This window comes from Lygodium microphyllum, chromosome 18, assembly GCF_053477565.2.
Source record: "Lygodium microphyllum isolate KBCC chromosome 18, Lygodium_microphyllum_v1.1.10, whole genome shotgun sequence".
In the NCBI taxonomy this organism is placed as follows: domain Eukaryota; kingdom Viridiplantae; phylum Streptophyta; class Polypodiopsida; order Schizaeales; family Lygodiaceae; genus Lygodium; species Lygodium microphyllum.
The window spans coordinates 66,594,495-66,615,140 of NC_141152.1; positions in this window are offsets into that span (position 1 = coordinate 66,594,495).

A 20,646-nucleotide genomic window follows, 5' to 3' on the forward strand; every position below is an offset into this window, starting at 1 on the left:
TGGAGTCTATTCTAAGTATTATATAAGCTACCTTTCCAAATCTCCCTTTCAAATATAGATCAAAATTTAGTCGCATGGTCAAAGATTTATCACTTATTTAACTTAGGAAATTTTTAAATTCTCTAATACATTGTTTAAGACTGCCATCACGAGCTTTCATTGTGTATAAACACAAATCCACATCACTACAGGTATATCCCTAGGAATTTATGAAAGTATCGAACTTATGGTATCATTCCCTAGGTGCCTACTTAAGGCCATAAAGGCTCATCCTCAACTTGCACGTTGTAGTGGGAGCTCTCACTCTACCGCAAAGACCCACTGACTACTTATTGTTTCAAGCATTTCAAGCAAGCTGGAATGGCTATCTCTCACCTAGCCAATGCACCTCCGATCCTACGAGTGTAGTAAGCTTACTTGGATGCCTAAATGAGTTGTCTCCTCCCTCATACACTCCGGTAGCTCCACAATCCGTTATGTGAGCTCAAGCAAGCTCAACCCTCTACCATCAAGCTTCATTCACTATAGCCTTGCATGCGAGACAAGTGAAGAGAAGAGAAGAGAAGAAGAGCGGAGAAGATGGAAAGCTTCTCCACCATGGTCCCTCACCCTCACGCACTCAATCCCTCACACTCACACTCCCTCTCTCAACACAAGCACACACAAGCAAAAATGAGAGAAGAAGAGAGGAAGAAGAAGCCACTTTAACCACACACCAAAGAATAAGCTTCTCATTCTCTTTTTGAGTTTATATACAAGCCCTAAATCCCTTGGGCACCTATCCTCTTTTTTACACAATCGGGCATCTTGCCAATATCCTCTTTCCCTATATCCCTTGTAGTTGCCTTATCCCTTCACCTATGTTCGTCTAGATTTTACAATTTGCACAGGAGGGAGCCTGACGTTCTTTTACAAAATTTTGGTGATGACTTTGCATTTTAAAATGCGCCTTTACCTTCGACTTGATCTTTTACATTTTTGACCTTTTCGCTCTTATTCGTTTGCTAGGCTGCCTTGTTCCACATTATTCCATATATTTGAATATATTTTTTTCATCTCACATCGGGGTTAACACACACTAAGTGTTCCCTATCTTTTTTCTCAAAGCTCTTAGACTGCTGCATATAAATCTCATTATTAAGTCCCCATGTAAGAAATATATCTTGATATCCATCTGATAGAGGTCCAAATCAAGTAGTGAAACCAAAGCCAAAACCAAGCGTAGGGTAGTCATCTTGACAACAGGAGAGAAGACTTCATCAAAGTCAACACCACACTCTTGCTTAGCATCCTTAACAACCAATCTAGCCTAATAGACTAGCTCAGGGCGTCTAGAGCCACTCTTCAACTTGTACATCCACTTGTATGGCAAAGCACGTTTCTCACTAGACAGAGGAATTAAATCCCATGTATAATATTTTTGTAGTGAGTACTACTCTAATGGCATGGCCCTCTCCTAAGAGTGACTATCACCTCTACGAATGGCCTCATCATAGGTAAGAGACTCAGTGTCAATATCTATCACCATAACATAATCTATAGAGGCCACAATTCAATCAGCAAGCTAACATCTATCTCTAGTAGGCTGCTATAAAATAGGGTGTGTGACTTGTATCTATCATGGTCCTAGTCCATTGGAGCATTAGGTGTGGTCTCTCCTACAATGGTCATTACCGCTCCTACCATTATTGCCTCTAACTATCAAAGCATGAAAGGTGTGGGAAGCACCATCATTCTTTCTATTAACTTCTTCATTCAAGAGAGCACCCTCTATATATTGCGGTTTTAGCCCATGGCATATTTGCACATATAGTAGTATAAAATGTGTCCCATGACTCAAGCAATGTAACTAGCTAGAACAAAGGAGAAAGATTGTCCTTAAATTCAATTCCCTATGGAGACAAGTCGCTAAAAATATAATGAAACTCATTTAAGTGGGCAAACATGGAGGTCCCCTCCTTCATATGAGAATCCATGAGTTGCTTCAACCACTACATCAGAGAGAGGTAGGGCTTTGCTTGTCATAGATATTGTGAATATTATCCCATAACCCCCATGCAGTCTATCCATTAGAGACAACGTTATAGTAGACCTCCTTAGAGAGTCACAAAATGATTAAATTTATTTAACTCGTCCACTTTAGTCCAATCCTTTGCATCAAAGTGTTTGAGCTTTACACTCTCATGTCTCAATGGCTCGATCTATAATTTTTTCACTAGAACCTACTAGATTTGTGCATTCCAATAGCTGTAATTTGTGCCATCCAACTTCTCAAGTGATGTAACTAGCAAGAACAAGGGAGGAAGATTGTCCTTAAATTCAATTTCCTACAAAGACAAGTGGCTAAAAATACAATGAAACTCATTCAAGTGGATAGACATGGAATTCCACTCCATATGAAGGTCCATGAGTAACTTCAACTAATATGTTTGAGAGGTAGGGCTTTGCTTGTCATAGATATTATAAATCTTATCCCATAATTCCCATGCGGTTTGCTCGTCAGACACAACATTATAGTAGATATGCTTAAAGAGGACAAAATGATCATAAATTTACATAACTCATCCAGTTCAACCAAATCCTTTGTACCAAAGTATTCGGGCTTTACACCCTCATGTCTCAATGGCTTAATCTACAATTTATGCACTAGAACTAGCCAAATTTGTGCCTTCCAATAGCTGTAATTTGTGCCATCCAACTTCTCAATCTTAAAGATAGCACTATCATTCGATCCACCAACAATAAAGCAAGAGATGGAATTACAATCCAAGACAAATAGACTACTATAAATGATAGCAAAATAGCCCCAAAATCATAGCCAAATCAAGGCCTAAGCAAGAGAAACTGCCAGAAGGATGAGTCGTCCACTAATTGCAATCAAGTCACTGTTAAATCCAAGTGATTGCCCTCAAATATAATGCATAAAATTGAAGCAAAGGGTTGTAATAATAAATTTCAGTAATATGCCAACAACTAGGTGTGAGCAACCAAGAAAGAAAGACTAAGAATAATTGGCACTAAGGCCATCACAACTGTAGTATATTAATAACCATACATGTCGTAGGCATAGACATCATGCACATAGGAAATCTTAGGGCAAAGAGAAGATAATTACCAAATGCATAACCCACCAATCAAAGCTCAATACATAACCCAAGAGCATATAAATATCACTGACAATACATTGACAGACATAAGTGTTAGGCCTAAAGTAAGTGATCAAATTAATCCATAGTAGGGTAAGTGCATCTAATACATATTAAGAGAGCATATACACGAAGTAAGTGTACCACGGTGTCATGCTGTTGCGTAGTCTCACATTGTGAAAAACTCTAGAGTGTGGCTTTCTTATTGATCTAGAGAGCGAATGCCATATTAGTCATTAATGTCAGTGTTTGTAGTGTGGATGGTTCAAAAATACTAGATTTTTGGACAAGTTTAACCAATTTTTGATATTTTTGATATTATCTCTTGTAAAAATCCAAAAACTAGAGACAACTTTTAGAATAGGATGACATGTAAGAAAAAGCAAGTGGCTTTGTGGTGCGCAGATCGGTCGCAGATAGCTCACGTGGTGAATCCCGGAAGGTCCCCAAGAACAAAGTACTCTACTTTTTAGCACAAAAACCCATGTAAAAGCAAGCACGACATGAGACAAGAGACAAATTGGGTTCAATCTCCCCCATGCCTTGTGTGAGCGCTTCACAAAGCATGTATTTTAATGTATATTTCCAATCTTCATGCTCAAAAATAGCCCAATTACAAAAATATGACAAGCTTTTAGCTTTTGAGTTTGCTTTCTACCAAAAATAAGAAAATAAAGCTAATGGACGGTGCCCATAGAGTCTGGCACGCCCAATTTCAATGTCCAAATAGAAATAACATATCCAGGCGCATAAGCGCATACAAAATAATAATAAATAATCGATGTCTCTATAGACATAACAAAATATAGGCGTGGCGCCTATCAAAATATAGTCGAAAACCCGCTAGACTCCAATGCTTTCCTTCGCCACTGCTGCTATCTCTACACATCAACTGAAGCATTCACAATCGTTAGTAAAATAACACAATTAAACCGACAAAAGTGAATACCTAGCAGTCTTCAGCTACATAAATAAATCAACCGGTTAGAAATAAATCCTAACCTTAATTTATTACGAGTGCGCACTCTAAACTCATAAACGTTTATTAATTTAATATGCATTTTGCGGAATCACCCGCTATGGAATCACCCATGTACACACTAAATTAATGAAACGCCCGAAAAGGACAGGCGTCCCCATCAACTTCTCGCACAAAGAATCCTCTTTGCGTATGAGCCCCGGTCATCTAAGTTTACGGAAACCACTGTAAAACCTCACGGAATCCACCGTGGAATATGCCTCCTGGCATCATACCCCCGGGGTGGGATAGCAATTGACCTCAATTGCTATTAGCTCAATGTGGAGCTAACAGAGTGGGGAAAGCATTTAAGTCTCTAGCGTGCATCCATTGTGCTTCCTGTACAGGATGGTTCTTAAATTTTACTAGATATCTAGAATACCTTCGGCCAGTTCTAGTGGTCATGTAGTCAGTATCTATAATGGCTTCTGGTTCAAGTATTTCAGTCTCTTCTTCTAGTAAAGGTGGGTTTTCATAGACAGGGTGGATAGGTAATTGTCCTCTAAATGGTCTCAATAAACTAATATGAAATGTATTATGAATTTTCCAATGGGATGGCAGTTCTAACTTGAATGCATTGTCATTAATCTTATGAATGATTCTAAATGGTCCGTAGAATCTAGGGGCTAATTTGACAACTGGATGTCTATCTACACTTTGCAGTCTACGCTTTTCTATTCTAAGCCAAACATAATCATCAACTTTGAAATTCATGGCTTGTCTTTTCTTGTTGGCTTGTTTGGTATATGATTGTTGGGCTTTAGCAATCATATCATTTACCTCATCAAAAATAGTGTTATGCATAACAGCAATATCATCGGCATTTTGTATTCTATTAGACAAAGAGGCAACAGGTGTAGATAATCTATATCCATAAATAACTTCAAAAGGTGCTTTCTTTGTAGATGTGTGCGGTGTATTGTTATATGCAAACTGTAATAAATGTAAATGAGTATCCCATGTCTGAGGTTTAGAGATAGTGTATGCACGTAAAAGATCTAGAATGGTGCTATTTGTGGCTTCTGTTTGTCCATTTGTTTCTGGATGAAATGCAGATGAGAAATCAATCTTTGTGCCTAGATTTGCAAACAGTGTAATCCAAAAATTATTACAAAATCTAGAATCTCTATCTGAAATAATCACTTTCGGCAATCCATGGTTAGTAAAAACAGTTTTCAAAAATAACTGTGCTGCTTGTGATGCTGTTAAAGTTTTCTTACATGCAATGAAATATGCTTGCTTACTAAATCTATCTACAATTGTCCAAATCATGTCATGGTTAGATTTAGTATTTGGTAAGCCAGTAATGAAATCCATAGATATATGTTCCCAAGGTTTAGATGGAATAGATAAAGGCATTAATAATCCATACTGTTTACCATGATGTCTTTTTATTCTTTGACAAATCAAACATTCAGAGACAAAATTAGATACATCTGCATCCATATGCGGCCAATAAAAATCTTCAGTTAACATGCGTAATGTAGAAATGATACCTCTATGACCTTGATATGGGGGACAATGAATTTCATTTAAAACAAAAGATCGGAATGGAATAGTAACACACAGTCTCTTTTCAAAGAACATGAATCCATCATTATATGACAATGAATCAACAGGAATGAAATTATTTTGAACTAGTTTTTGCCAATCAGAATGAAAAGTAATATCCTGGTGATATGTGTCTTTCATAGCAATCAAAGAATCAAAAGATATGATAGAAATGTTATGAATTGCAGGTCTTCTACTCAATGCATCGGCAACTACATTTTCTTTTCCAGGTTGGTATTGGATGATAGGATGGAAACTTTGAATGAATGAAGCCCATTTGATATGGCGGTCAGAAATTTGGGGTTGGCTAAGTAGATGTCTAATGCTTTGCTAGTCGGTCTTTATCATGAATTCTGAACCCATTAAATAATGCTTCCATTGTTTTAATGCTTGGACAACTGCTAAGAGTTCCTTGTCATAAGTGGAATATTTGAGCTCAGAGGGTTTCAGCTTAGAACTAGAATATGCTATTGGATGGTTGTCTTGCATTAGCACGGCTCCTATTCCTGATCCGCTAGCATCAGTCACAACTAGAAAGAATGGTCTGTTAAAGTCAGGCAATTGTAGAACAGGGGCATTGGTCAATGCACGTTTGAGTAAATCAAAAGATTTCTGCTGGTTTTCAGTCCATTGATAAACAATGCCTTTCTTAAGAAGTTTGGTCAGTGGTAAAGCAAGTAATGAGAAATTACGTACAAACTTCCTATAGAAACTAGCAAGACCAAGGAATGAGCGTAATTCATGTACATTTTTAGGAGCAGGCCAATGCAATATTGCGTCAATTTTCTTAGGATCAACTTTAATTCCTTCTTTTGATACAATATGACCTAGATATTCTATTTCTATCTTAAAGAATTCACTCTTGTCAGGATTTGCAAACAATTGATTTTCTTTCAGTAATTGAAAAACTAATGATAAATGCTCATAATGCTCTTTTTCACTTTGACTGAACACTAAAATATCATCAAAGAAAACAATCACACAATATTGATATTTTAGAAAAATACGGTTCATCATTCTACTGAAAGTGGCAGGTGCATTAGTTAATCCAAATGGCATAACTAAGAATTCGTAATGGCCAAACTGTGTCCTGAATGCAGTCTTAAATATGTCGGATCTATCTAGCCTCACCTGATGATATCCAGATTTAAGGTCAATTTTACTAAATATAGAAGATCCTTGCAGTTTGTCCATAAGGTCATCAACTCTAGGTATAGGATATCTATTCTTTACAGTGATCTTGTTTAATGCTCGGTAGTCAATACACATCCGATAAGTATTATTCTTTTTCTTGACTAGGAGCACAGGTGCACCGAATGGAGAACTGCTAGGTCGAATTAAACCTCTATTTAGTAATTCTTCTACTTGACTCTGGATTTCTTTTTGCTCTATTTGATTGTGCCTATATGGGGCTTTGCAAGGTGGTTGTGTGCCAGGTATTAGGTCAATCTTATGGTCTTCTGGACGTGATGGTGGTAAACCTGGTGGTAGGTCTTCTGCAAAACAGTCCTTAAAATATGCGAGAAATTCCTTATGCCTAGGGTGCATATGAGTTTCTTTTGCGTGCAATTCATTCACCCAAATGAGATATGATTTAGTATTCTTGCGTAGTGCACGTTTTGCTTGAGTATGCGAAAGCAGTGGAAACATATGAGATGCATGCATACCAAATAATGTAATAGATTTTCCTTGAAAATTTATATTCATTGTGTGTGTGGAATAATCTATATTGGGATTATGTTGGTGTCTCCATGGCATTCCTAGAATAATGTCGCTAGACTGTAATGGGACAACTAAGAAATTTCTTCTTTCAATATATGGACCAATTTGAATTTCTAAATCTTGAACTTCTTGTGTGCCATTGTACCTACTGCCTAAAAATGCAGCTTTTATGCGATAGTGCGTAGGTACAGTATGCAATTTCAATTCCTTTACCAATTTTGCTGAAATAAAGTCATGGGTACTACCGTCATCATGCAATATAGTTCTTTCTTTTCCATGCACCATACATTTCATAGTCAACAATGAATGTGAAGTAGGCATACCTGGTAAAGTGTCGGAAGTAGTAGTAGGATCATCTTCTTCTTCAATGAAATCCGGCATATCCTCATGCTCGTCTTCGTCCATAGCTCCAAGGTAGTTGATATGTGCTGATGGCTTCTTTGAATGACAATTTGCTGCGAGATGCCCTGGCTGGTGGCACTTGTAGCATACGATGGGCTTGGCTTTGGTCACATTATTTGCAATGGCTGGGAGTCTGGGTATATTTGGATTTGCTTGTTGGATAGGCTTAGGATTTGGATTGACAGTGGATGGTAATGTAGGTGGTTTAGGCCAATTCTTGCGGAAAGATGGTGATGAAAAACGACCTGGATTAAACCTTCTGAAATTGGAATTGAATTGTTTAGATCCATAATTACCGTTTGCTTGGAATGGCTGTGGTCGTCGATCTCTTCCACGTAACTTATCTTCAGTGTCGTGAGCTAAGGAGATGGCGTCTTCAAGGGTAGCAGGCTTGAACATATTCACCTCAGCGTAGTAATGTCCAAGAAGTCCAGACATATACTTCCGCTTATGTGTCGTCTCTGGTACGTCTTCAAGCATGCGTAGTTGTAGGAGTGCATTCCAAAAACACTCTGTATACTGTGGAATAGGCTCACGATCGCGCTGTTGGAGTAAATTCCATTGCTTGATAGCCTTCTTATGAAATTGCGGTGGAAGGAAATTTTGCATGAACTTCTTCTTGAAATCTTCCCATGTAACAGGACATTCTATACTCTTGCGGACTACAGTCCACCAAAGTGATGCTCTATCTATCAGATGATTAGTAACACACTTGATTTTATCTTTCTCGGGATAAGTTTCCTCATGGAAATAGTCATCAAACTGGCTAATGAATGATAGAACAATCTTTCCTTCTCTTATGCCATTGAAAGTGCGAAACTTGAAACTTCGTTTACTTATCTTGGATTCCTTGTGAATGGTTTGTGCTTCAAGAGTGGCATCGATGGTACGACGAATCAGATCTTCAGCTTGAGGTTCTTCTTTGTTAGTGGACGCTCCTTGTAGCTTTGTCAATTGCGCTTGCAAGGCTTGCCTAGCTCTTCGCTCTTCTTCCAATTGCAACATGATAAGATCCAGCTTTTGTTCCGTGGTAGGCTCGGGTAGATCGTCTTCAGCCATAGGATCATCCATATGTGGGGTAGTCATCCTGTAAAACTCAACAAACCTTTCTCACTCAAAATCAGTTAGCGGGATGAGCGTAGCTCAAATTTGGGGTTACAAGGCTATGTATTTTTGGGTATTTTCTTCTTCAATTTTCAGAAATTCTGAAATATTTCTGTATCCGTTTGCTTAAAGTACTTCAACGAACTTGTAGATAGGTAGAACAGCTTGCTGCGAACAACTTTCCAGTTCAGAGTTTTTGCAAACGAACAAGTCTTCTATGAGTTTTAAGCACTAGTCAGTTCTGATTTAGTCTGACTTGCAGAGTTGCAGACTTAGCAGACTTGCAGGGTTGTTGACTTGCTGAACTTAGGCCGACTTGCAGAACTTGCAGGACTTGATTCCAAGTGACTTGCTGAACTTGACTTCTGTAGTGCGAGACCCGGAGTATTTTGACTTCTCTGCCCTGTGTAACTTGCAGAGATTTGTATGATTTAGCTTAATTAGACTTAGTGATTAAGCTTAAGAGCTTAATGGTGGAATAGCAGGCCGCCGTTTTTGATCGTGAGGGGGGGGAGGGGCGTTTTTTTACTGACGCGGAAATTTCGGAGATGTCTTCTTGCCAATCGATTTGACGATTTGAAGCTTATAAAGCTTCTTAAGCTTAAGACTAAGCTTTAAGGTCAAACTAAACTTGATTAAGAAGAAATCTTATCTCTGTTTGCAACGACTTGATGAAGAACATGTATGAGTGGTCCTCCGCCGACAGAGCCTGGTCCTTCGCGATCTGACAGTGGAAATAGGGGTTCTTGATCGCCAGAAGTCTGCCTGTATCGACGGTTCACGACGAGATTGACTGTAGAGGCCGTTTGTTCCTGGAGCTCCGCCTTTGCCCGAGATTGGTAGCGATTGGAAGCCCTTGATCTCTGCTCCGCTCTGATACCACTGGTGCGCAGATCGGTCGCAGATAGCTCACGTGGTGAATCCCGGAAGGTCCCCAAGAACAAAGTACTCTACTTTTTAGCACAAAAACCCATGTAAAAGCAAGCACGACATGAGACAAGAGACAAATTGGGTTCAATCTCCCCCATGCCTTGTGTGAGCGCTTCACAAAGCATGTATTTTAATGTATATTTCCAATCTTCATGCTCAAAAATAGCCCAATTACAAAAATATGACAAGCTTTTAGCTTTTGAGTTTGCTTTCTACCAAAAATAAGAAAATAAAGCTAATGGACGGTGCCCATAGAGTCTGGCACGCCCAATCTCAATGTCCAAATAGAAATAACATATCCAGGCGCATAAGCGCATACAAAATAATAATAAATAATCGATGTCTCTATAGACATAACAAAATATAGGCGTGGCGCCTATCAAAATATAGTCGAAAACCCGCTAGACTCCAATGCTTTCCTCCGCCACTGCTGATATCTCTACACATCAACTGAAGCATTCACAATCGTTAGTAAAATAACACAATTAAACCGACAAAATTGAATACCTAGCAGTCTTCAGCTACATAAATAAATCAACCGTTAGAAATAAATCCTAACCTTAATTTATTACGAGTGCGCACTCTAAACTCATAAACGTTTATTAATTTAATATGCATTTTGCGGAATCACCCGCTATGGAATCACCCATGTACACACTAAATTAATGAAACGCCCGAAAAGGACAGGCGTCCCCATCAACTTCTCGCACAAAGAATCCTCTTTGCGTATGAGCCCCGGTCATCTAAGTTTACGGAATCCACCGTAAAACCTCACGGAATCCACCGTGGAATATGCCTCCTGGCATCATACCCCCGGGGTGGGATAGCAATTGACCTCAATTGCTATTAGCTCAATGTGGAGCTAACAGAGTGGGGAAAGCATTTAAGTCTCTAGCGTGCATCCATTGTGCTTCCTGTACAGGATGGTTCTTAAATTTTACTAGATATCTAGAATACCTTCGGCCAGTTCTAGTGGTCATGTAGTCAGTGTCTATAATGGCTTCTGGTTCAAGTATTTCAGTCTCTTCTTCTAGTAAAGGTGGGTTTTCATAGACAGGGTGGATAGGTAATTGTCCTCTAAATGGTCTCAAGAAACTAATATGAAATGTATTATGAATTTGTTAGATATGATCAATGCCCCACCCTCATTAGGTGCTACCAATGATCCATGGTGCTCAAAGTTGTAAGGCCCCCATTATGAGGAGAAGCCAAATGTGAGCCCGGACATTGGTTGAGTCCTGACTTGTATATCAGATGAGGTCTATGTGACCGGATGGCAAAAAGGTGACTGTTGTGGGTCTAATCTTTGGGTTAGACGGAGTGGTTAAGCTGGTAGCAACTCGAGGCACATTGCATTGAGTTGCGTGGTAAGGGAGTTAAAAGGGGCCCCTATTGTGGGGTCCGGGGGCCGCGGAAGCGGCCCCTGGCTGGGGGGTCCCAGGGGGGCCAGCGGCCCCCCTGGCGGGGGTCCGGGGGCAGCGCCCCCGGCCCGATGGTAAAGGGAATATTCCCTGGAATATTCCCTGGCCGACTAGTGGAGGCTCATATGGTAGGTCGGTCAGCAGGCCGACCTAACGACCTTCGCGGGCTATAAAAGCTAAACCCCTTCGCAGCCATCTTACACTCATCTTTCACCCAGTCAGAGTTGTTGTTCCAGCTAGCCTTAAGCTCTTCACCTATCTTCTGTCTAGATCGCCATCTAAGCTTCATTCATTGGAAGCGCACGGGTGGACAGAGCCATCTTTGTATCAGTTGTTTGGAGTTAAAGAATTTTACTGATTCTCCTCTTATCTGTTGTGTACTCTCTATCTCTTTCTCAGATTCTGTTCGCTGCGCCGTGTAATATTTTACATGGTATCAGAGCCCAGGGGGCTCTAGAGATCGGAGAGCGTGCAAGAGGCAAAGGCTTCAACAGCAAAGAGAAACGATGTCGACTCCGGGAAGCAGTTCTGGCGCATCAGGAAGCGGTGCAGGAGGTGGTGCTGCTGTACCGGCTATTCAAACACTGAGGATTCGTCCACCAACCTTCAGCGAAGGCAAGTTAGATGGTACAAACTACACCTTGTGGAAGTTCAAAATTACTACTATCCTTGATTCTTATGAGCTTCTGGAGACTGTGCTGGGGACTGACGCAGAACCACAGCCTACCCCCGACCCATCAAATCCTAGTGTGATGATTCCTCCGAATGCAGATCTTCTACGAGCTTGGAAACGAAGGAATGCAGATGCATTGTGTGCCTTAGTTACAAGCTGTTCTGACAGTGTTTTGACTCTGATTCAGCATACAACCAAAGCGTCAGAGGCTTGGAATGTACTAAGGAGTCAGTATGAAACACGAAACCAAACAAGGATTCAAAACTTGGAGAATCAACTAGCAGCGGAGAAGTTTGCTGAAGGAGAGACGGTTGAAGCATTCATCACTCGGATTAAGAATCTGCGCGACCAGATGGCTGGCGCTGGGATACAAAAGACTAGCGAAGAGCTAGCTCGGAGGTGTCTTCGGATTTGTCCACAAAAGTTTGATGGACTAGTAACTGCCCTTAATACTCAGGTGAGACCTCAAGCTTTGACTTTTGAGGAGTTTTGTGCATTATTAATGGAGGAGGAGTTGAGGCTGAAAGCCCGAGAAGGAAGCAACAATGGAGATGCTGCATTCTCTGCCAATGCAAAAGGCAAAGGTGTTTCCTCCACCAAAAATGATGGTGACAAAAAGAAAAAGGGCGGCAAGAAGAAGTTTCAAGGAGAGTGCTTCTACTGTAAGAAGAAAGGACATGCAATTGCAGATTGTCGTGTCAAGAAGGCAGATGAAAAGAATGGTACCCTTAAAACTAAAGGGAAAGAGACAGCCAATACGGCTGAAGCAGAGTTGGAATTATTCATGGCGACCATTGAGGAAGTGTGCTCCTCGGCGCAAGAAGAATCTACCACTGACTCTTGGGTGTTGGATAGTGGGGCCTCCCGTCACATGACCAACAAGAAAGGTCTATACAGTTCTATGCAGCCTCTACAAGAATCCATCACTGTGACGGTTGGAAATGATGCTAAATGCCCTGCTGCGGGCACAGGTACTATTTCTTTTGTTGCTGCAAATGGTGAAGTCAAAAAGCTTTCAAATGTGTTGTATGTTCCCGAAATCAGGAGAAATCTCTTATCAGTTGCTGCCATAACTGATCTTGGTCATGAAGTGAGGTTCAAGAAGACAGGTGCAGAAATTATTGATAGTGCTGGCACAATTGTTGGCAAAGGAGAAAGAAGGAACAACCTGTATGAGCTAAGTGCTCTTACAGCCACCGCTGGAGTGGGCACAAGTAAGCTTTGGCATGAAAGGTTTGGACACATCGGATTTGCAGTATTGAAGGAGATGCAAAAGCAAGGTATGGTTGCTCACCTACCTACAATAACTGAATTGAAGGAACCATGTGAAGCTTGTATGATGGGCAAGCAACAGAGAAAGGCATTTCCACAAGAAAGCAAGAATAGAGCACATGCTCCTCTAGAGTTGGTGCATGCTGACTTGTGTGGTAAGATGCCTACACAGGCCTTGGGGGGATCTTCTTATTTTATGTTGATTGTCGACGACTACAGTAGGAAGATGTGGGTGTACTTCCTTCGTGATAAGGCTCAAGCTTTTGGTAAGTTTAAAGAATGGCTAATACTTGTTGAGAATGAAACAGGGAAAAGTGTGAAGAAATTTAGAACAGATGGTGGTGGTGAGTTCAACTCAAAGGAGTTTGAAGGCTTTTGCAAGAGCAAAGGGATCAAGCGTCAATTGACGACGCCTCACACACCTCAGCAGAATGGTGTTGTGGAACGCAGGAATCGTACCATTGTGGAGATGGCAAGATGCATGCTAAAGGGCAAGGGATTGCCTAACCATTTTTGGGCTGAAGCTGTTAATACTGCAGTCTACATTCTAAATCGGAGCTACACAAAGGCTCTCAAGGGAAAAACACCTCATGAGGCTTACACTGGTAAGAAACCATCTGTTTCACATTTCAGAATTTTTGGATGTGAATGTTATGCACATGTTCCAGATGAGAAGAGAAACAAGTTACAACCAAAAAGCAGAAAATGTATCTTCTTGGGTTATAGTGATGAGCAGAAGGCTTACAAGTTATATGACCAAGAGGCAAAGAAGATCATCGCGAGCCGTGATGTGGTGTTCAAGGAGGAGCCGCATACAGTGGAGGAGGAGAAGGCAAGGTCTTCCACTTTATCATCAAGCGAAGAAGTAGTCCACTATGAACCTGTCCCGAGAGCTATCCCTATCCTTAAGGAGGAGGAAGCATCATCTTCAGATGATGAGGAAAAAGTTCACCAACCTGACATCACCCCACCGGAAAAGCCATTGCCGCGCTGGGTGAAGCAGCTCTATGACCACAATAATCCTATGCCTGCATCTGTTGAGGAGAAGGCAGACGGACCAAGGAGGTCTCAGAGAATAGAGGAGCAAAGGAGGGCTTCTGCTCACATAGTCAACATGGCCTTGATGGTTGAGATTATGAGAGAAGTAAAGGAGCCAACTGACTTAGAAGAAGCACTTGCAGATCCATCATGGAAGGCTGCTATGCAGGCGGAGTATGACAGCATAATGAAGAATGACACTTGGGAGCTAGTGGATCGGCCAGCAAAGCGGAAGATTATTGGCACCAAGTGGATCTGGAAGGTAAAGTACAAGGCTGATGGTACCTTAGAAAAGTACAAAGCTAGACTGGTTGCCCAAGGATTTTCACAAGTTGAAGGGTTTGATTTTCAAGAGTCATTTGCCCCAACTGCCAGAATGACCACTATTCGCACGGTACTTGCAGTGGCTGCCTACAAGAAGTGGCCAGTGTACCAAATGGATGTTAAGTCAGCGTTCTTAAATGGTGACCTCAAGGAGGAGGTGTACGTGGCTCAGCCACCAGGGTTTGAGGCCCCCCATTCTGAGAACAAAGTGTGTAAACTAAAGAAGGCATTGTATGGGCTGAAACAAGCCCCCAGAGCATGGTACCAGCGGATAGATAGGTTCTTTTTAAACCTAAACTTCAAAAGATGTGCCTCAGATGCTAACTTGTATGTTTACAGGGATGGTAAAAAGTCTGTAGTGATTGTCCTATATGTGGACGACCTTCTTATTACAGGTGACTATGAAGATATGATCAACCAAACTCGAAAGGCTTTGAGTTTTGAGTTTGAAATGACAGACTTGGGCTTGCTGCACTATTGTTTGGGGATTGAAGTCTGGCAAGAGCCAGGAAAGATCTTCATCTCTCAGAAGAAGTATGCATGGGAGATCTTGAAGGCATTTGGCATGACCGAGTGCAAGGAGATAGCTACACCTATGGAGGTGAATGTAAAGTTATCCGTTGAGGATACATCAGCACTAGCAGACATTGGGAGGTATAGGAGGTTGGTCGGCAGTCTAATCTACTTGTGTAACACCAGACCAGATATCAGTTTTGCTGTTGGTGTTTTGAGCAGGTTCTCAAACAAACCTCATGAGAGTCATTGGAATGCTGGGATGCGGGTGCTCAGATACTTGAAGAAAACTCTTGACTATGGTATCACATACAGTTTCGGAACTTCTCTTGTGGGGAACTGTGACTCAGATTGGGCAGGAGACATTGATTCCAGGAAGTCAGTTTCTGGTTATTGTTTCTCTTTGGGTTCAGGAATTTTCTCTTGGATTAGTAAGAAGCAACCAACAGTGGCATTGTCTTCTACCGAAGCAGAGTACAAGGCAGCTTGTTTTGCTGCATGTGAGGCCGTATGGTTGAGAAGGATTCTATGGCATATGGGAGTGCAGGATGAAGAACCAACTGTGCTGAGATGTGACAATCAGAGTTGCATCGCCATTGCCAAAAATCCAGTGTTTCATGCACGCACCAAACATATAGAGATCCAGTATCACTATGTGCGTGATTTGATGGAGGATGGGATAGTGGAATTGGTCTACTGTCCAACAGAGGAGAATGGAGCAGATATCTTCACCAAAGCACTTACGAAGGATCTGCTTCAAGTTCATCTTCAGAGACTCGGCATTGGGCCGAGGAGATAGTTCACCTATGGGTGGACATTGAGGGGGGGTGTTAGATATGATCAATGCCCCACCCTCATTAGGTGCTACCAATGATCCATGGTGCTCAAAGTTGTAAGGCCCCCATTATGAGGAGAAGCCAAATGTGAGCCCGGACATTGGTTGAGTCCTGACTTGTATATCAGATGAGGTCTATGTGACCGGATGGCAAAAAGGTGACTGTTGTGGGTCTAATCTTTGGGTTAGACGGAGTGGTTAAGCTGGTAGCAACTCGAGGCACATTGCATTGAGTTGCGTGGTAAGGGAGTTAAAAGGGGCCCCTATTGTGGGGTCCGGGGGCCGCGGAAGCGGCCCCTGGCTGGGGGGTCCCAGGGGGGCCAGCGGCCCCCCTGGCGGGGGTCCGGGGGCAGCGCCCCCGGCCCGATGGTAAAGGGAATATTCCCTGGAATATTCCCTGGCCGACTAGTGGAGGCTCATATGGTAGGTCGGTCAGCAGGCCGACCTAACGACCTTCGCGGGCTATAAAAGCTAAACCCCTTCGCAGCCATCTTACACTCATCTTTCACCCAGTCAGAGTTGTTGTTCCAGCTAGCCTTAAGCTCTTCACCTATCTTCTGTCTAGATCGCCATCTAAGCTTCATTCATTGGAAGCGCACGGGTGGACAGAGCCATCTTTGTATCAGTTGTTTGGAGTTAAAGAATTTTACTGATTCTCCTCTTATCTGTTGTGTACTCTCTATCTCTTTCTCAGATTCTGTTCGCTGCGCCGTGTAATATTTTACAGAATTTTCCAATGGGATGGCAGTTCTAACTTGAATGCATTGTCATTAATCTTATGAATGATTCTAAATGGTCCGTAGAATCTAGGGGCTAATTTGACAACTGGATGTCTATCTACACTTTGCAGTCTACGCTTTTCTATTCTAAGCCAAACATAATCATCAACTTTGAAATTCATGGCTTGTCTTTTCTTGTTGGCTTGTTTGGTATATGATTGTTGGGCTTTAGCAATCATATCCTTTACCTCATCAAAAATAGTGTTATGCATAACAGCAATATCATCGGCATTTTGTATTCTATTAGACAAAGAGGCAACAGGTGTAGATAATCTATATCCATAAATAACTTCAAAAGGTGCTTTCTTTGTAGATGTGTGCGGTGTATTGTTATATGCAAACTGTAATAAATGTAAATGAGTATCCCATGTCTGAGGTTTAGAGATAGTGTATGCACGTAAAAGATCTAGAATGGTGCTATTTGTGGCTTCTGTTTGTCCATTTGTTTCTGGATGAAATGCAGATGAGAAATCAATCTTTGTGCCTAGATTTGCAAACAGTGTAATCCAAAAATTATTACAAAATCTAGAATCTCTATCTGAAATAATCACTTTCGGCAATCCATGGTTAGTAAAAACAGTTTTCAAAAATAACTGTGCTGCTTGTGATGCTGTTAAAGTTTTCTTACATGCAATGAAATATGCTTGCTTACTAAATCTATCTACAATTGTCCAAATCATGTCATGGTTAGATTTAGTATTTGGTAAGCCAGTAATGAAATCCATAGATATATGTTCCCAAGGTTTAGATGGAATAGATAAAGGCATTAATAATCCATACTGTTTACCATGATGTCTTTTTATTCTTTGACAAATCAAACATTCAGAGACAAAATTAGATACATCTGCATCCATATGCGGCCAATAAAAATCTTCAGTTAACATGCGTAATGGAGAAATGATACCTCTATGACCTTGATATGGGGGACAATGAATTTCATTTAAAACAAAAGATCGGAATGGAATAGTAACACACAGTCTCTTTTCAAAGAACATGAATCCATCATTATATGACAATGAATCAACAGGAATGAAATTATTTTGAACTAGTTTTTGCCAATCAGAATGAAAAGTAATATCCTGGTGATATGTGTCTTTCATAGCAATCAAAGAATCAAAAGATATGATAGAAATGTTATGAATTGCAGGTCTTCTACTCAATGCATCGGCAACTACATTTTCTTTTCCAGGTTGGTATTGGATGATAGGATGGAAACTTTGAATGAATGAAGCCCATTTGATATGGCGGTCAGAAATTTGGGGTTGGCTAAGTAGATGTCTAATGCTTTGCTAGTCGGTCTTTATCATGAATTCTGAACCCATTAAATAATGCTTCCATTGTTTTAATGCTTGGACAACTGCTAAGAGTTCCTTGTCATAAGTGGAATATTTGAGCTCAGAGGGTTTCAGCTTAGAACTAGAATATGCTATTGGATGGTTGTCTTGCATTAGCACGGCTCCTATTCCTGATCCGCTAGCATCAGTCACAACTAGAAAGAATGGTCTGTTAAAGTCAGGCAATTGTAGAACAGGGGCATTGGTCAATGCACGTTTGAGTAAATCAAAAGATTTCTGCTGGTTTTCAGTCCATTGATAAACAATGCCTTTCTTAAGAAGTTTGGTCAGTGGTAAAGCAAGTAATGAGAAATTACGTACAAACTTCCTATAGAAACTAGCAAGACCAAGGAATGAGCGTAATTCATGTACATTTTTAGGAGCAGGCCAATGCAATATTGCGTCAATTTTCTTAGGATCAACTTTAATTCCTTCTTTTGATACAATATGACCTAGATATTCTATTTCTATCTTAAAGAATTCACTCTTGTCAGGATTTGCAAACAATTGATTTTCTTTCAGTAATTGAAAAACTAATGATAAATGCTCATAATGCTCTTTTTCACTTTGACTGAACACTAAAATATCATCAAAGAAAACAATCACACAATATTGATATTTTAGAAAAATACGGTTCATCATTCTACTGAAAGTGGCAGGTGCATTAGTTAATCCAAATGGCATAACTAAGAATTCGTAATGGCCAAACTGTGTCCTGAATGCAGTCTTAAATATGTCGGATCTATCTAGCCTCACCTGATGATATCCAGATTTAAGGTCAATTTTACTAAATATAGAAGATCCTTGCAGTTTGTCCATAAGGTCATCAACTCTAGGTATAGGATATCTATTCTTTACAGTGATCTTGTTTAATGCTCGGTAGTCAATACACATCCGATAAGTATTATTCTTTTTCTTGACTAGGAGCACAGGTGCACCGAATGGAGAACTGCTAGGTCGAATTAAACCTCTATTTAGTAATTCTTCTACTTGACTCTGGATTTCTTTTTGCTCTATTTGATTGTGCCTATATGGGGCTTTGCAAGGTGGTTGTGTGCCAGGTATTAGGTCAATCTTATGGTCTTCTGGACGTGATGGTGGTAAACCTGGTGGTAGGTCTTCTGCAAAACAGTCCTTAAAATATGCGAGAAATTCCTTATGCCTAGGGTGCATATGAGTTTCTTTTGCGTGCAATTCATTCACCCAAATGAGATATGATTTAGTATTCTTGCGTAGTGCACGTTTTGCTTGAGTATGCGAAAGCAGTGGAAACATATGAGATGCATGCATACCAAATAATGTAATAGATTTTCCTTGAAAATTTATATTCATTGTGTGTGTGGAATAATCTATATTGGGATTATGTTGGTGTCTCCATGGCATTCCTAGAATAATGTCGCTAGACTGTAATGGGACAACTAAGAAATTTCTTCTTTCAATATATGGACCAATTTGAATTTCTAAATCTTGAACTTCTTGTGTGCCATTGTACCTACTGCCTAAAAATGCAGCTTTTATGCGATAGTGCGTAGGTACAGTATGCAATTTCAATTCCTTTACCAATTTTGCTGAAATAAAGTCATGGGTACTACCGTCATCATGCAATATAGTTCTTTCTTTTCCATGCACCATACATTTCATAGTCAACAATGAATGTGAAGTAGGCATACCTGGTAAAGTGTCGGAAGTAGTAGTAGGATCATCTTCTTCTTCAATGAAATCCGGCATATCCTCATGCTCGTCTTCGTCCATAGCTCCAAGGTAGTTGATATGTGCTGATGGCTTCTTTGAATGACAATTTGCTGCGAGATGCCCTGGCTGGTGGCACTTGTAGCATACGATGGGCTTGGCTTTGGTCACATTATTTGCAATGGCTGGGAGTCTGGGTATATTTGGATTTGCTTGTTGGATAGGCTTAGGATTTGGATTGACAGTGGATGGTAATGCAGGTGGTTTAGGCCAATTCTTGCGGAAAGATGGTGATGAAAAACGACCTGGATTAAACCTTCTGAAATTGGAATTGAATTGTTTAGATCCATAATTACCGTTTGCTTGGAATGGCTGTGGTCGTCGATCTCTTCCACGTAACTTATCTTCAGTGTCGTGAGCTAAGGAGATGGCGTCTTCAAGGGTAGCAGGCTTGAACATATTCACCTCAGCGTAGTAATGTCCAAGAAGTCCAGACATATACTTCCGCTTATGTGTCGTCTCTGGTACGTCTTCAAGCATGCGTAGTTGTAGGAGTGCATTCCAAAAACACTCTGTATACTGTGGAATAGGCTCACGATCGCGCTGTTGGAGTAAATTCCATTGCTTGATAGCCTTCTTATGAAATTGCGGTGGAAGGAAATTTTGCATGAACTTCTTCTTGAAATCTTCCCATGTAACAGGACATTCTATACTCTTGCGGACTACAGTCCACCAAAGTGATGCTCTATCTATCAGATGATTAGTAACACACTTGATTTTATCTTTCTCGGGATAAGTTTCCTCATGGAAATAGTCATCAAACTGGCTAATGAATGATAGAACAATCTTTCCTTCTCTTATGCCATTGAAAGTGCGAAACTTGAAACTTCGTTTA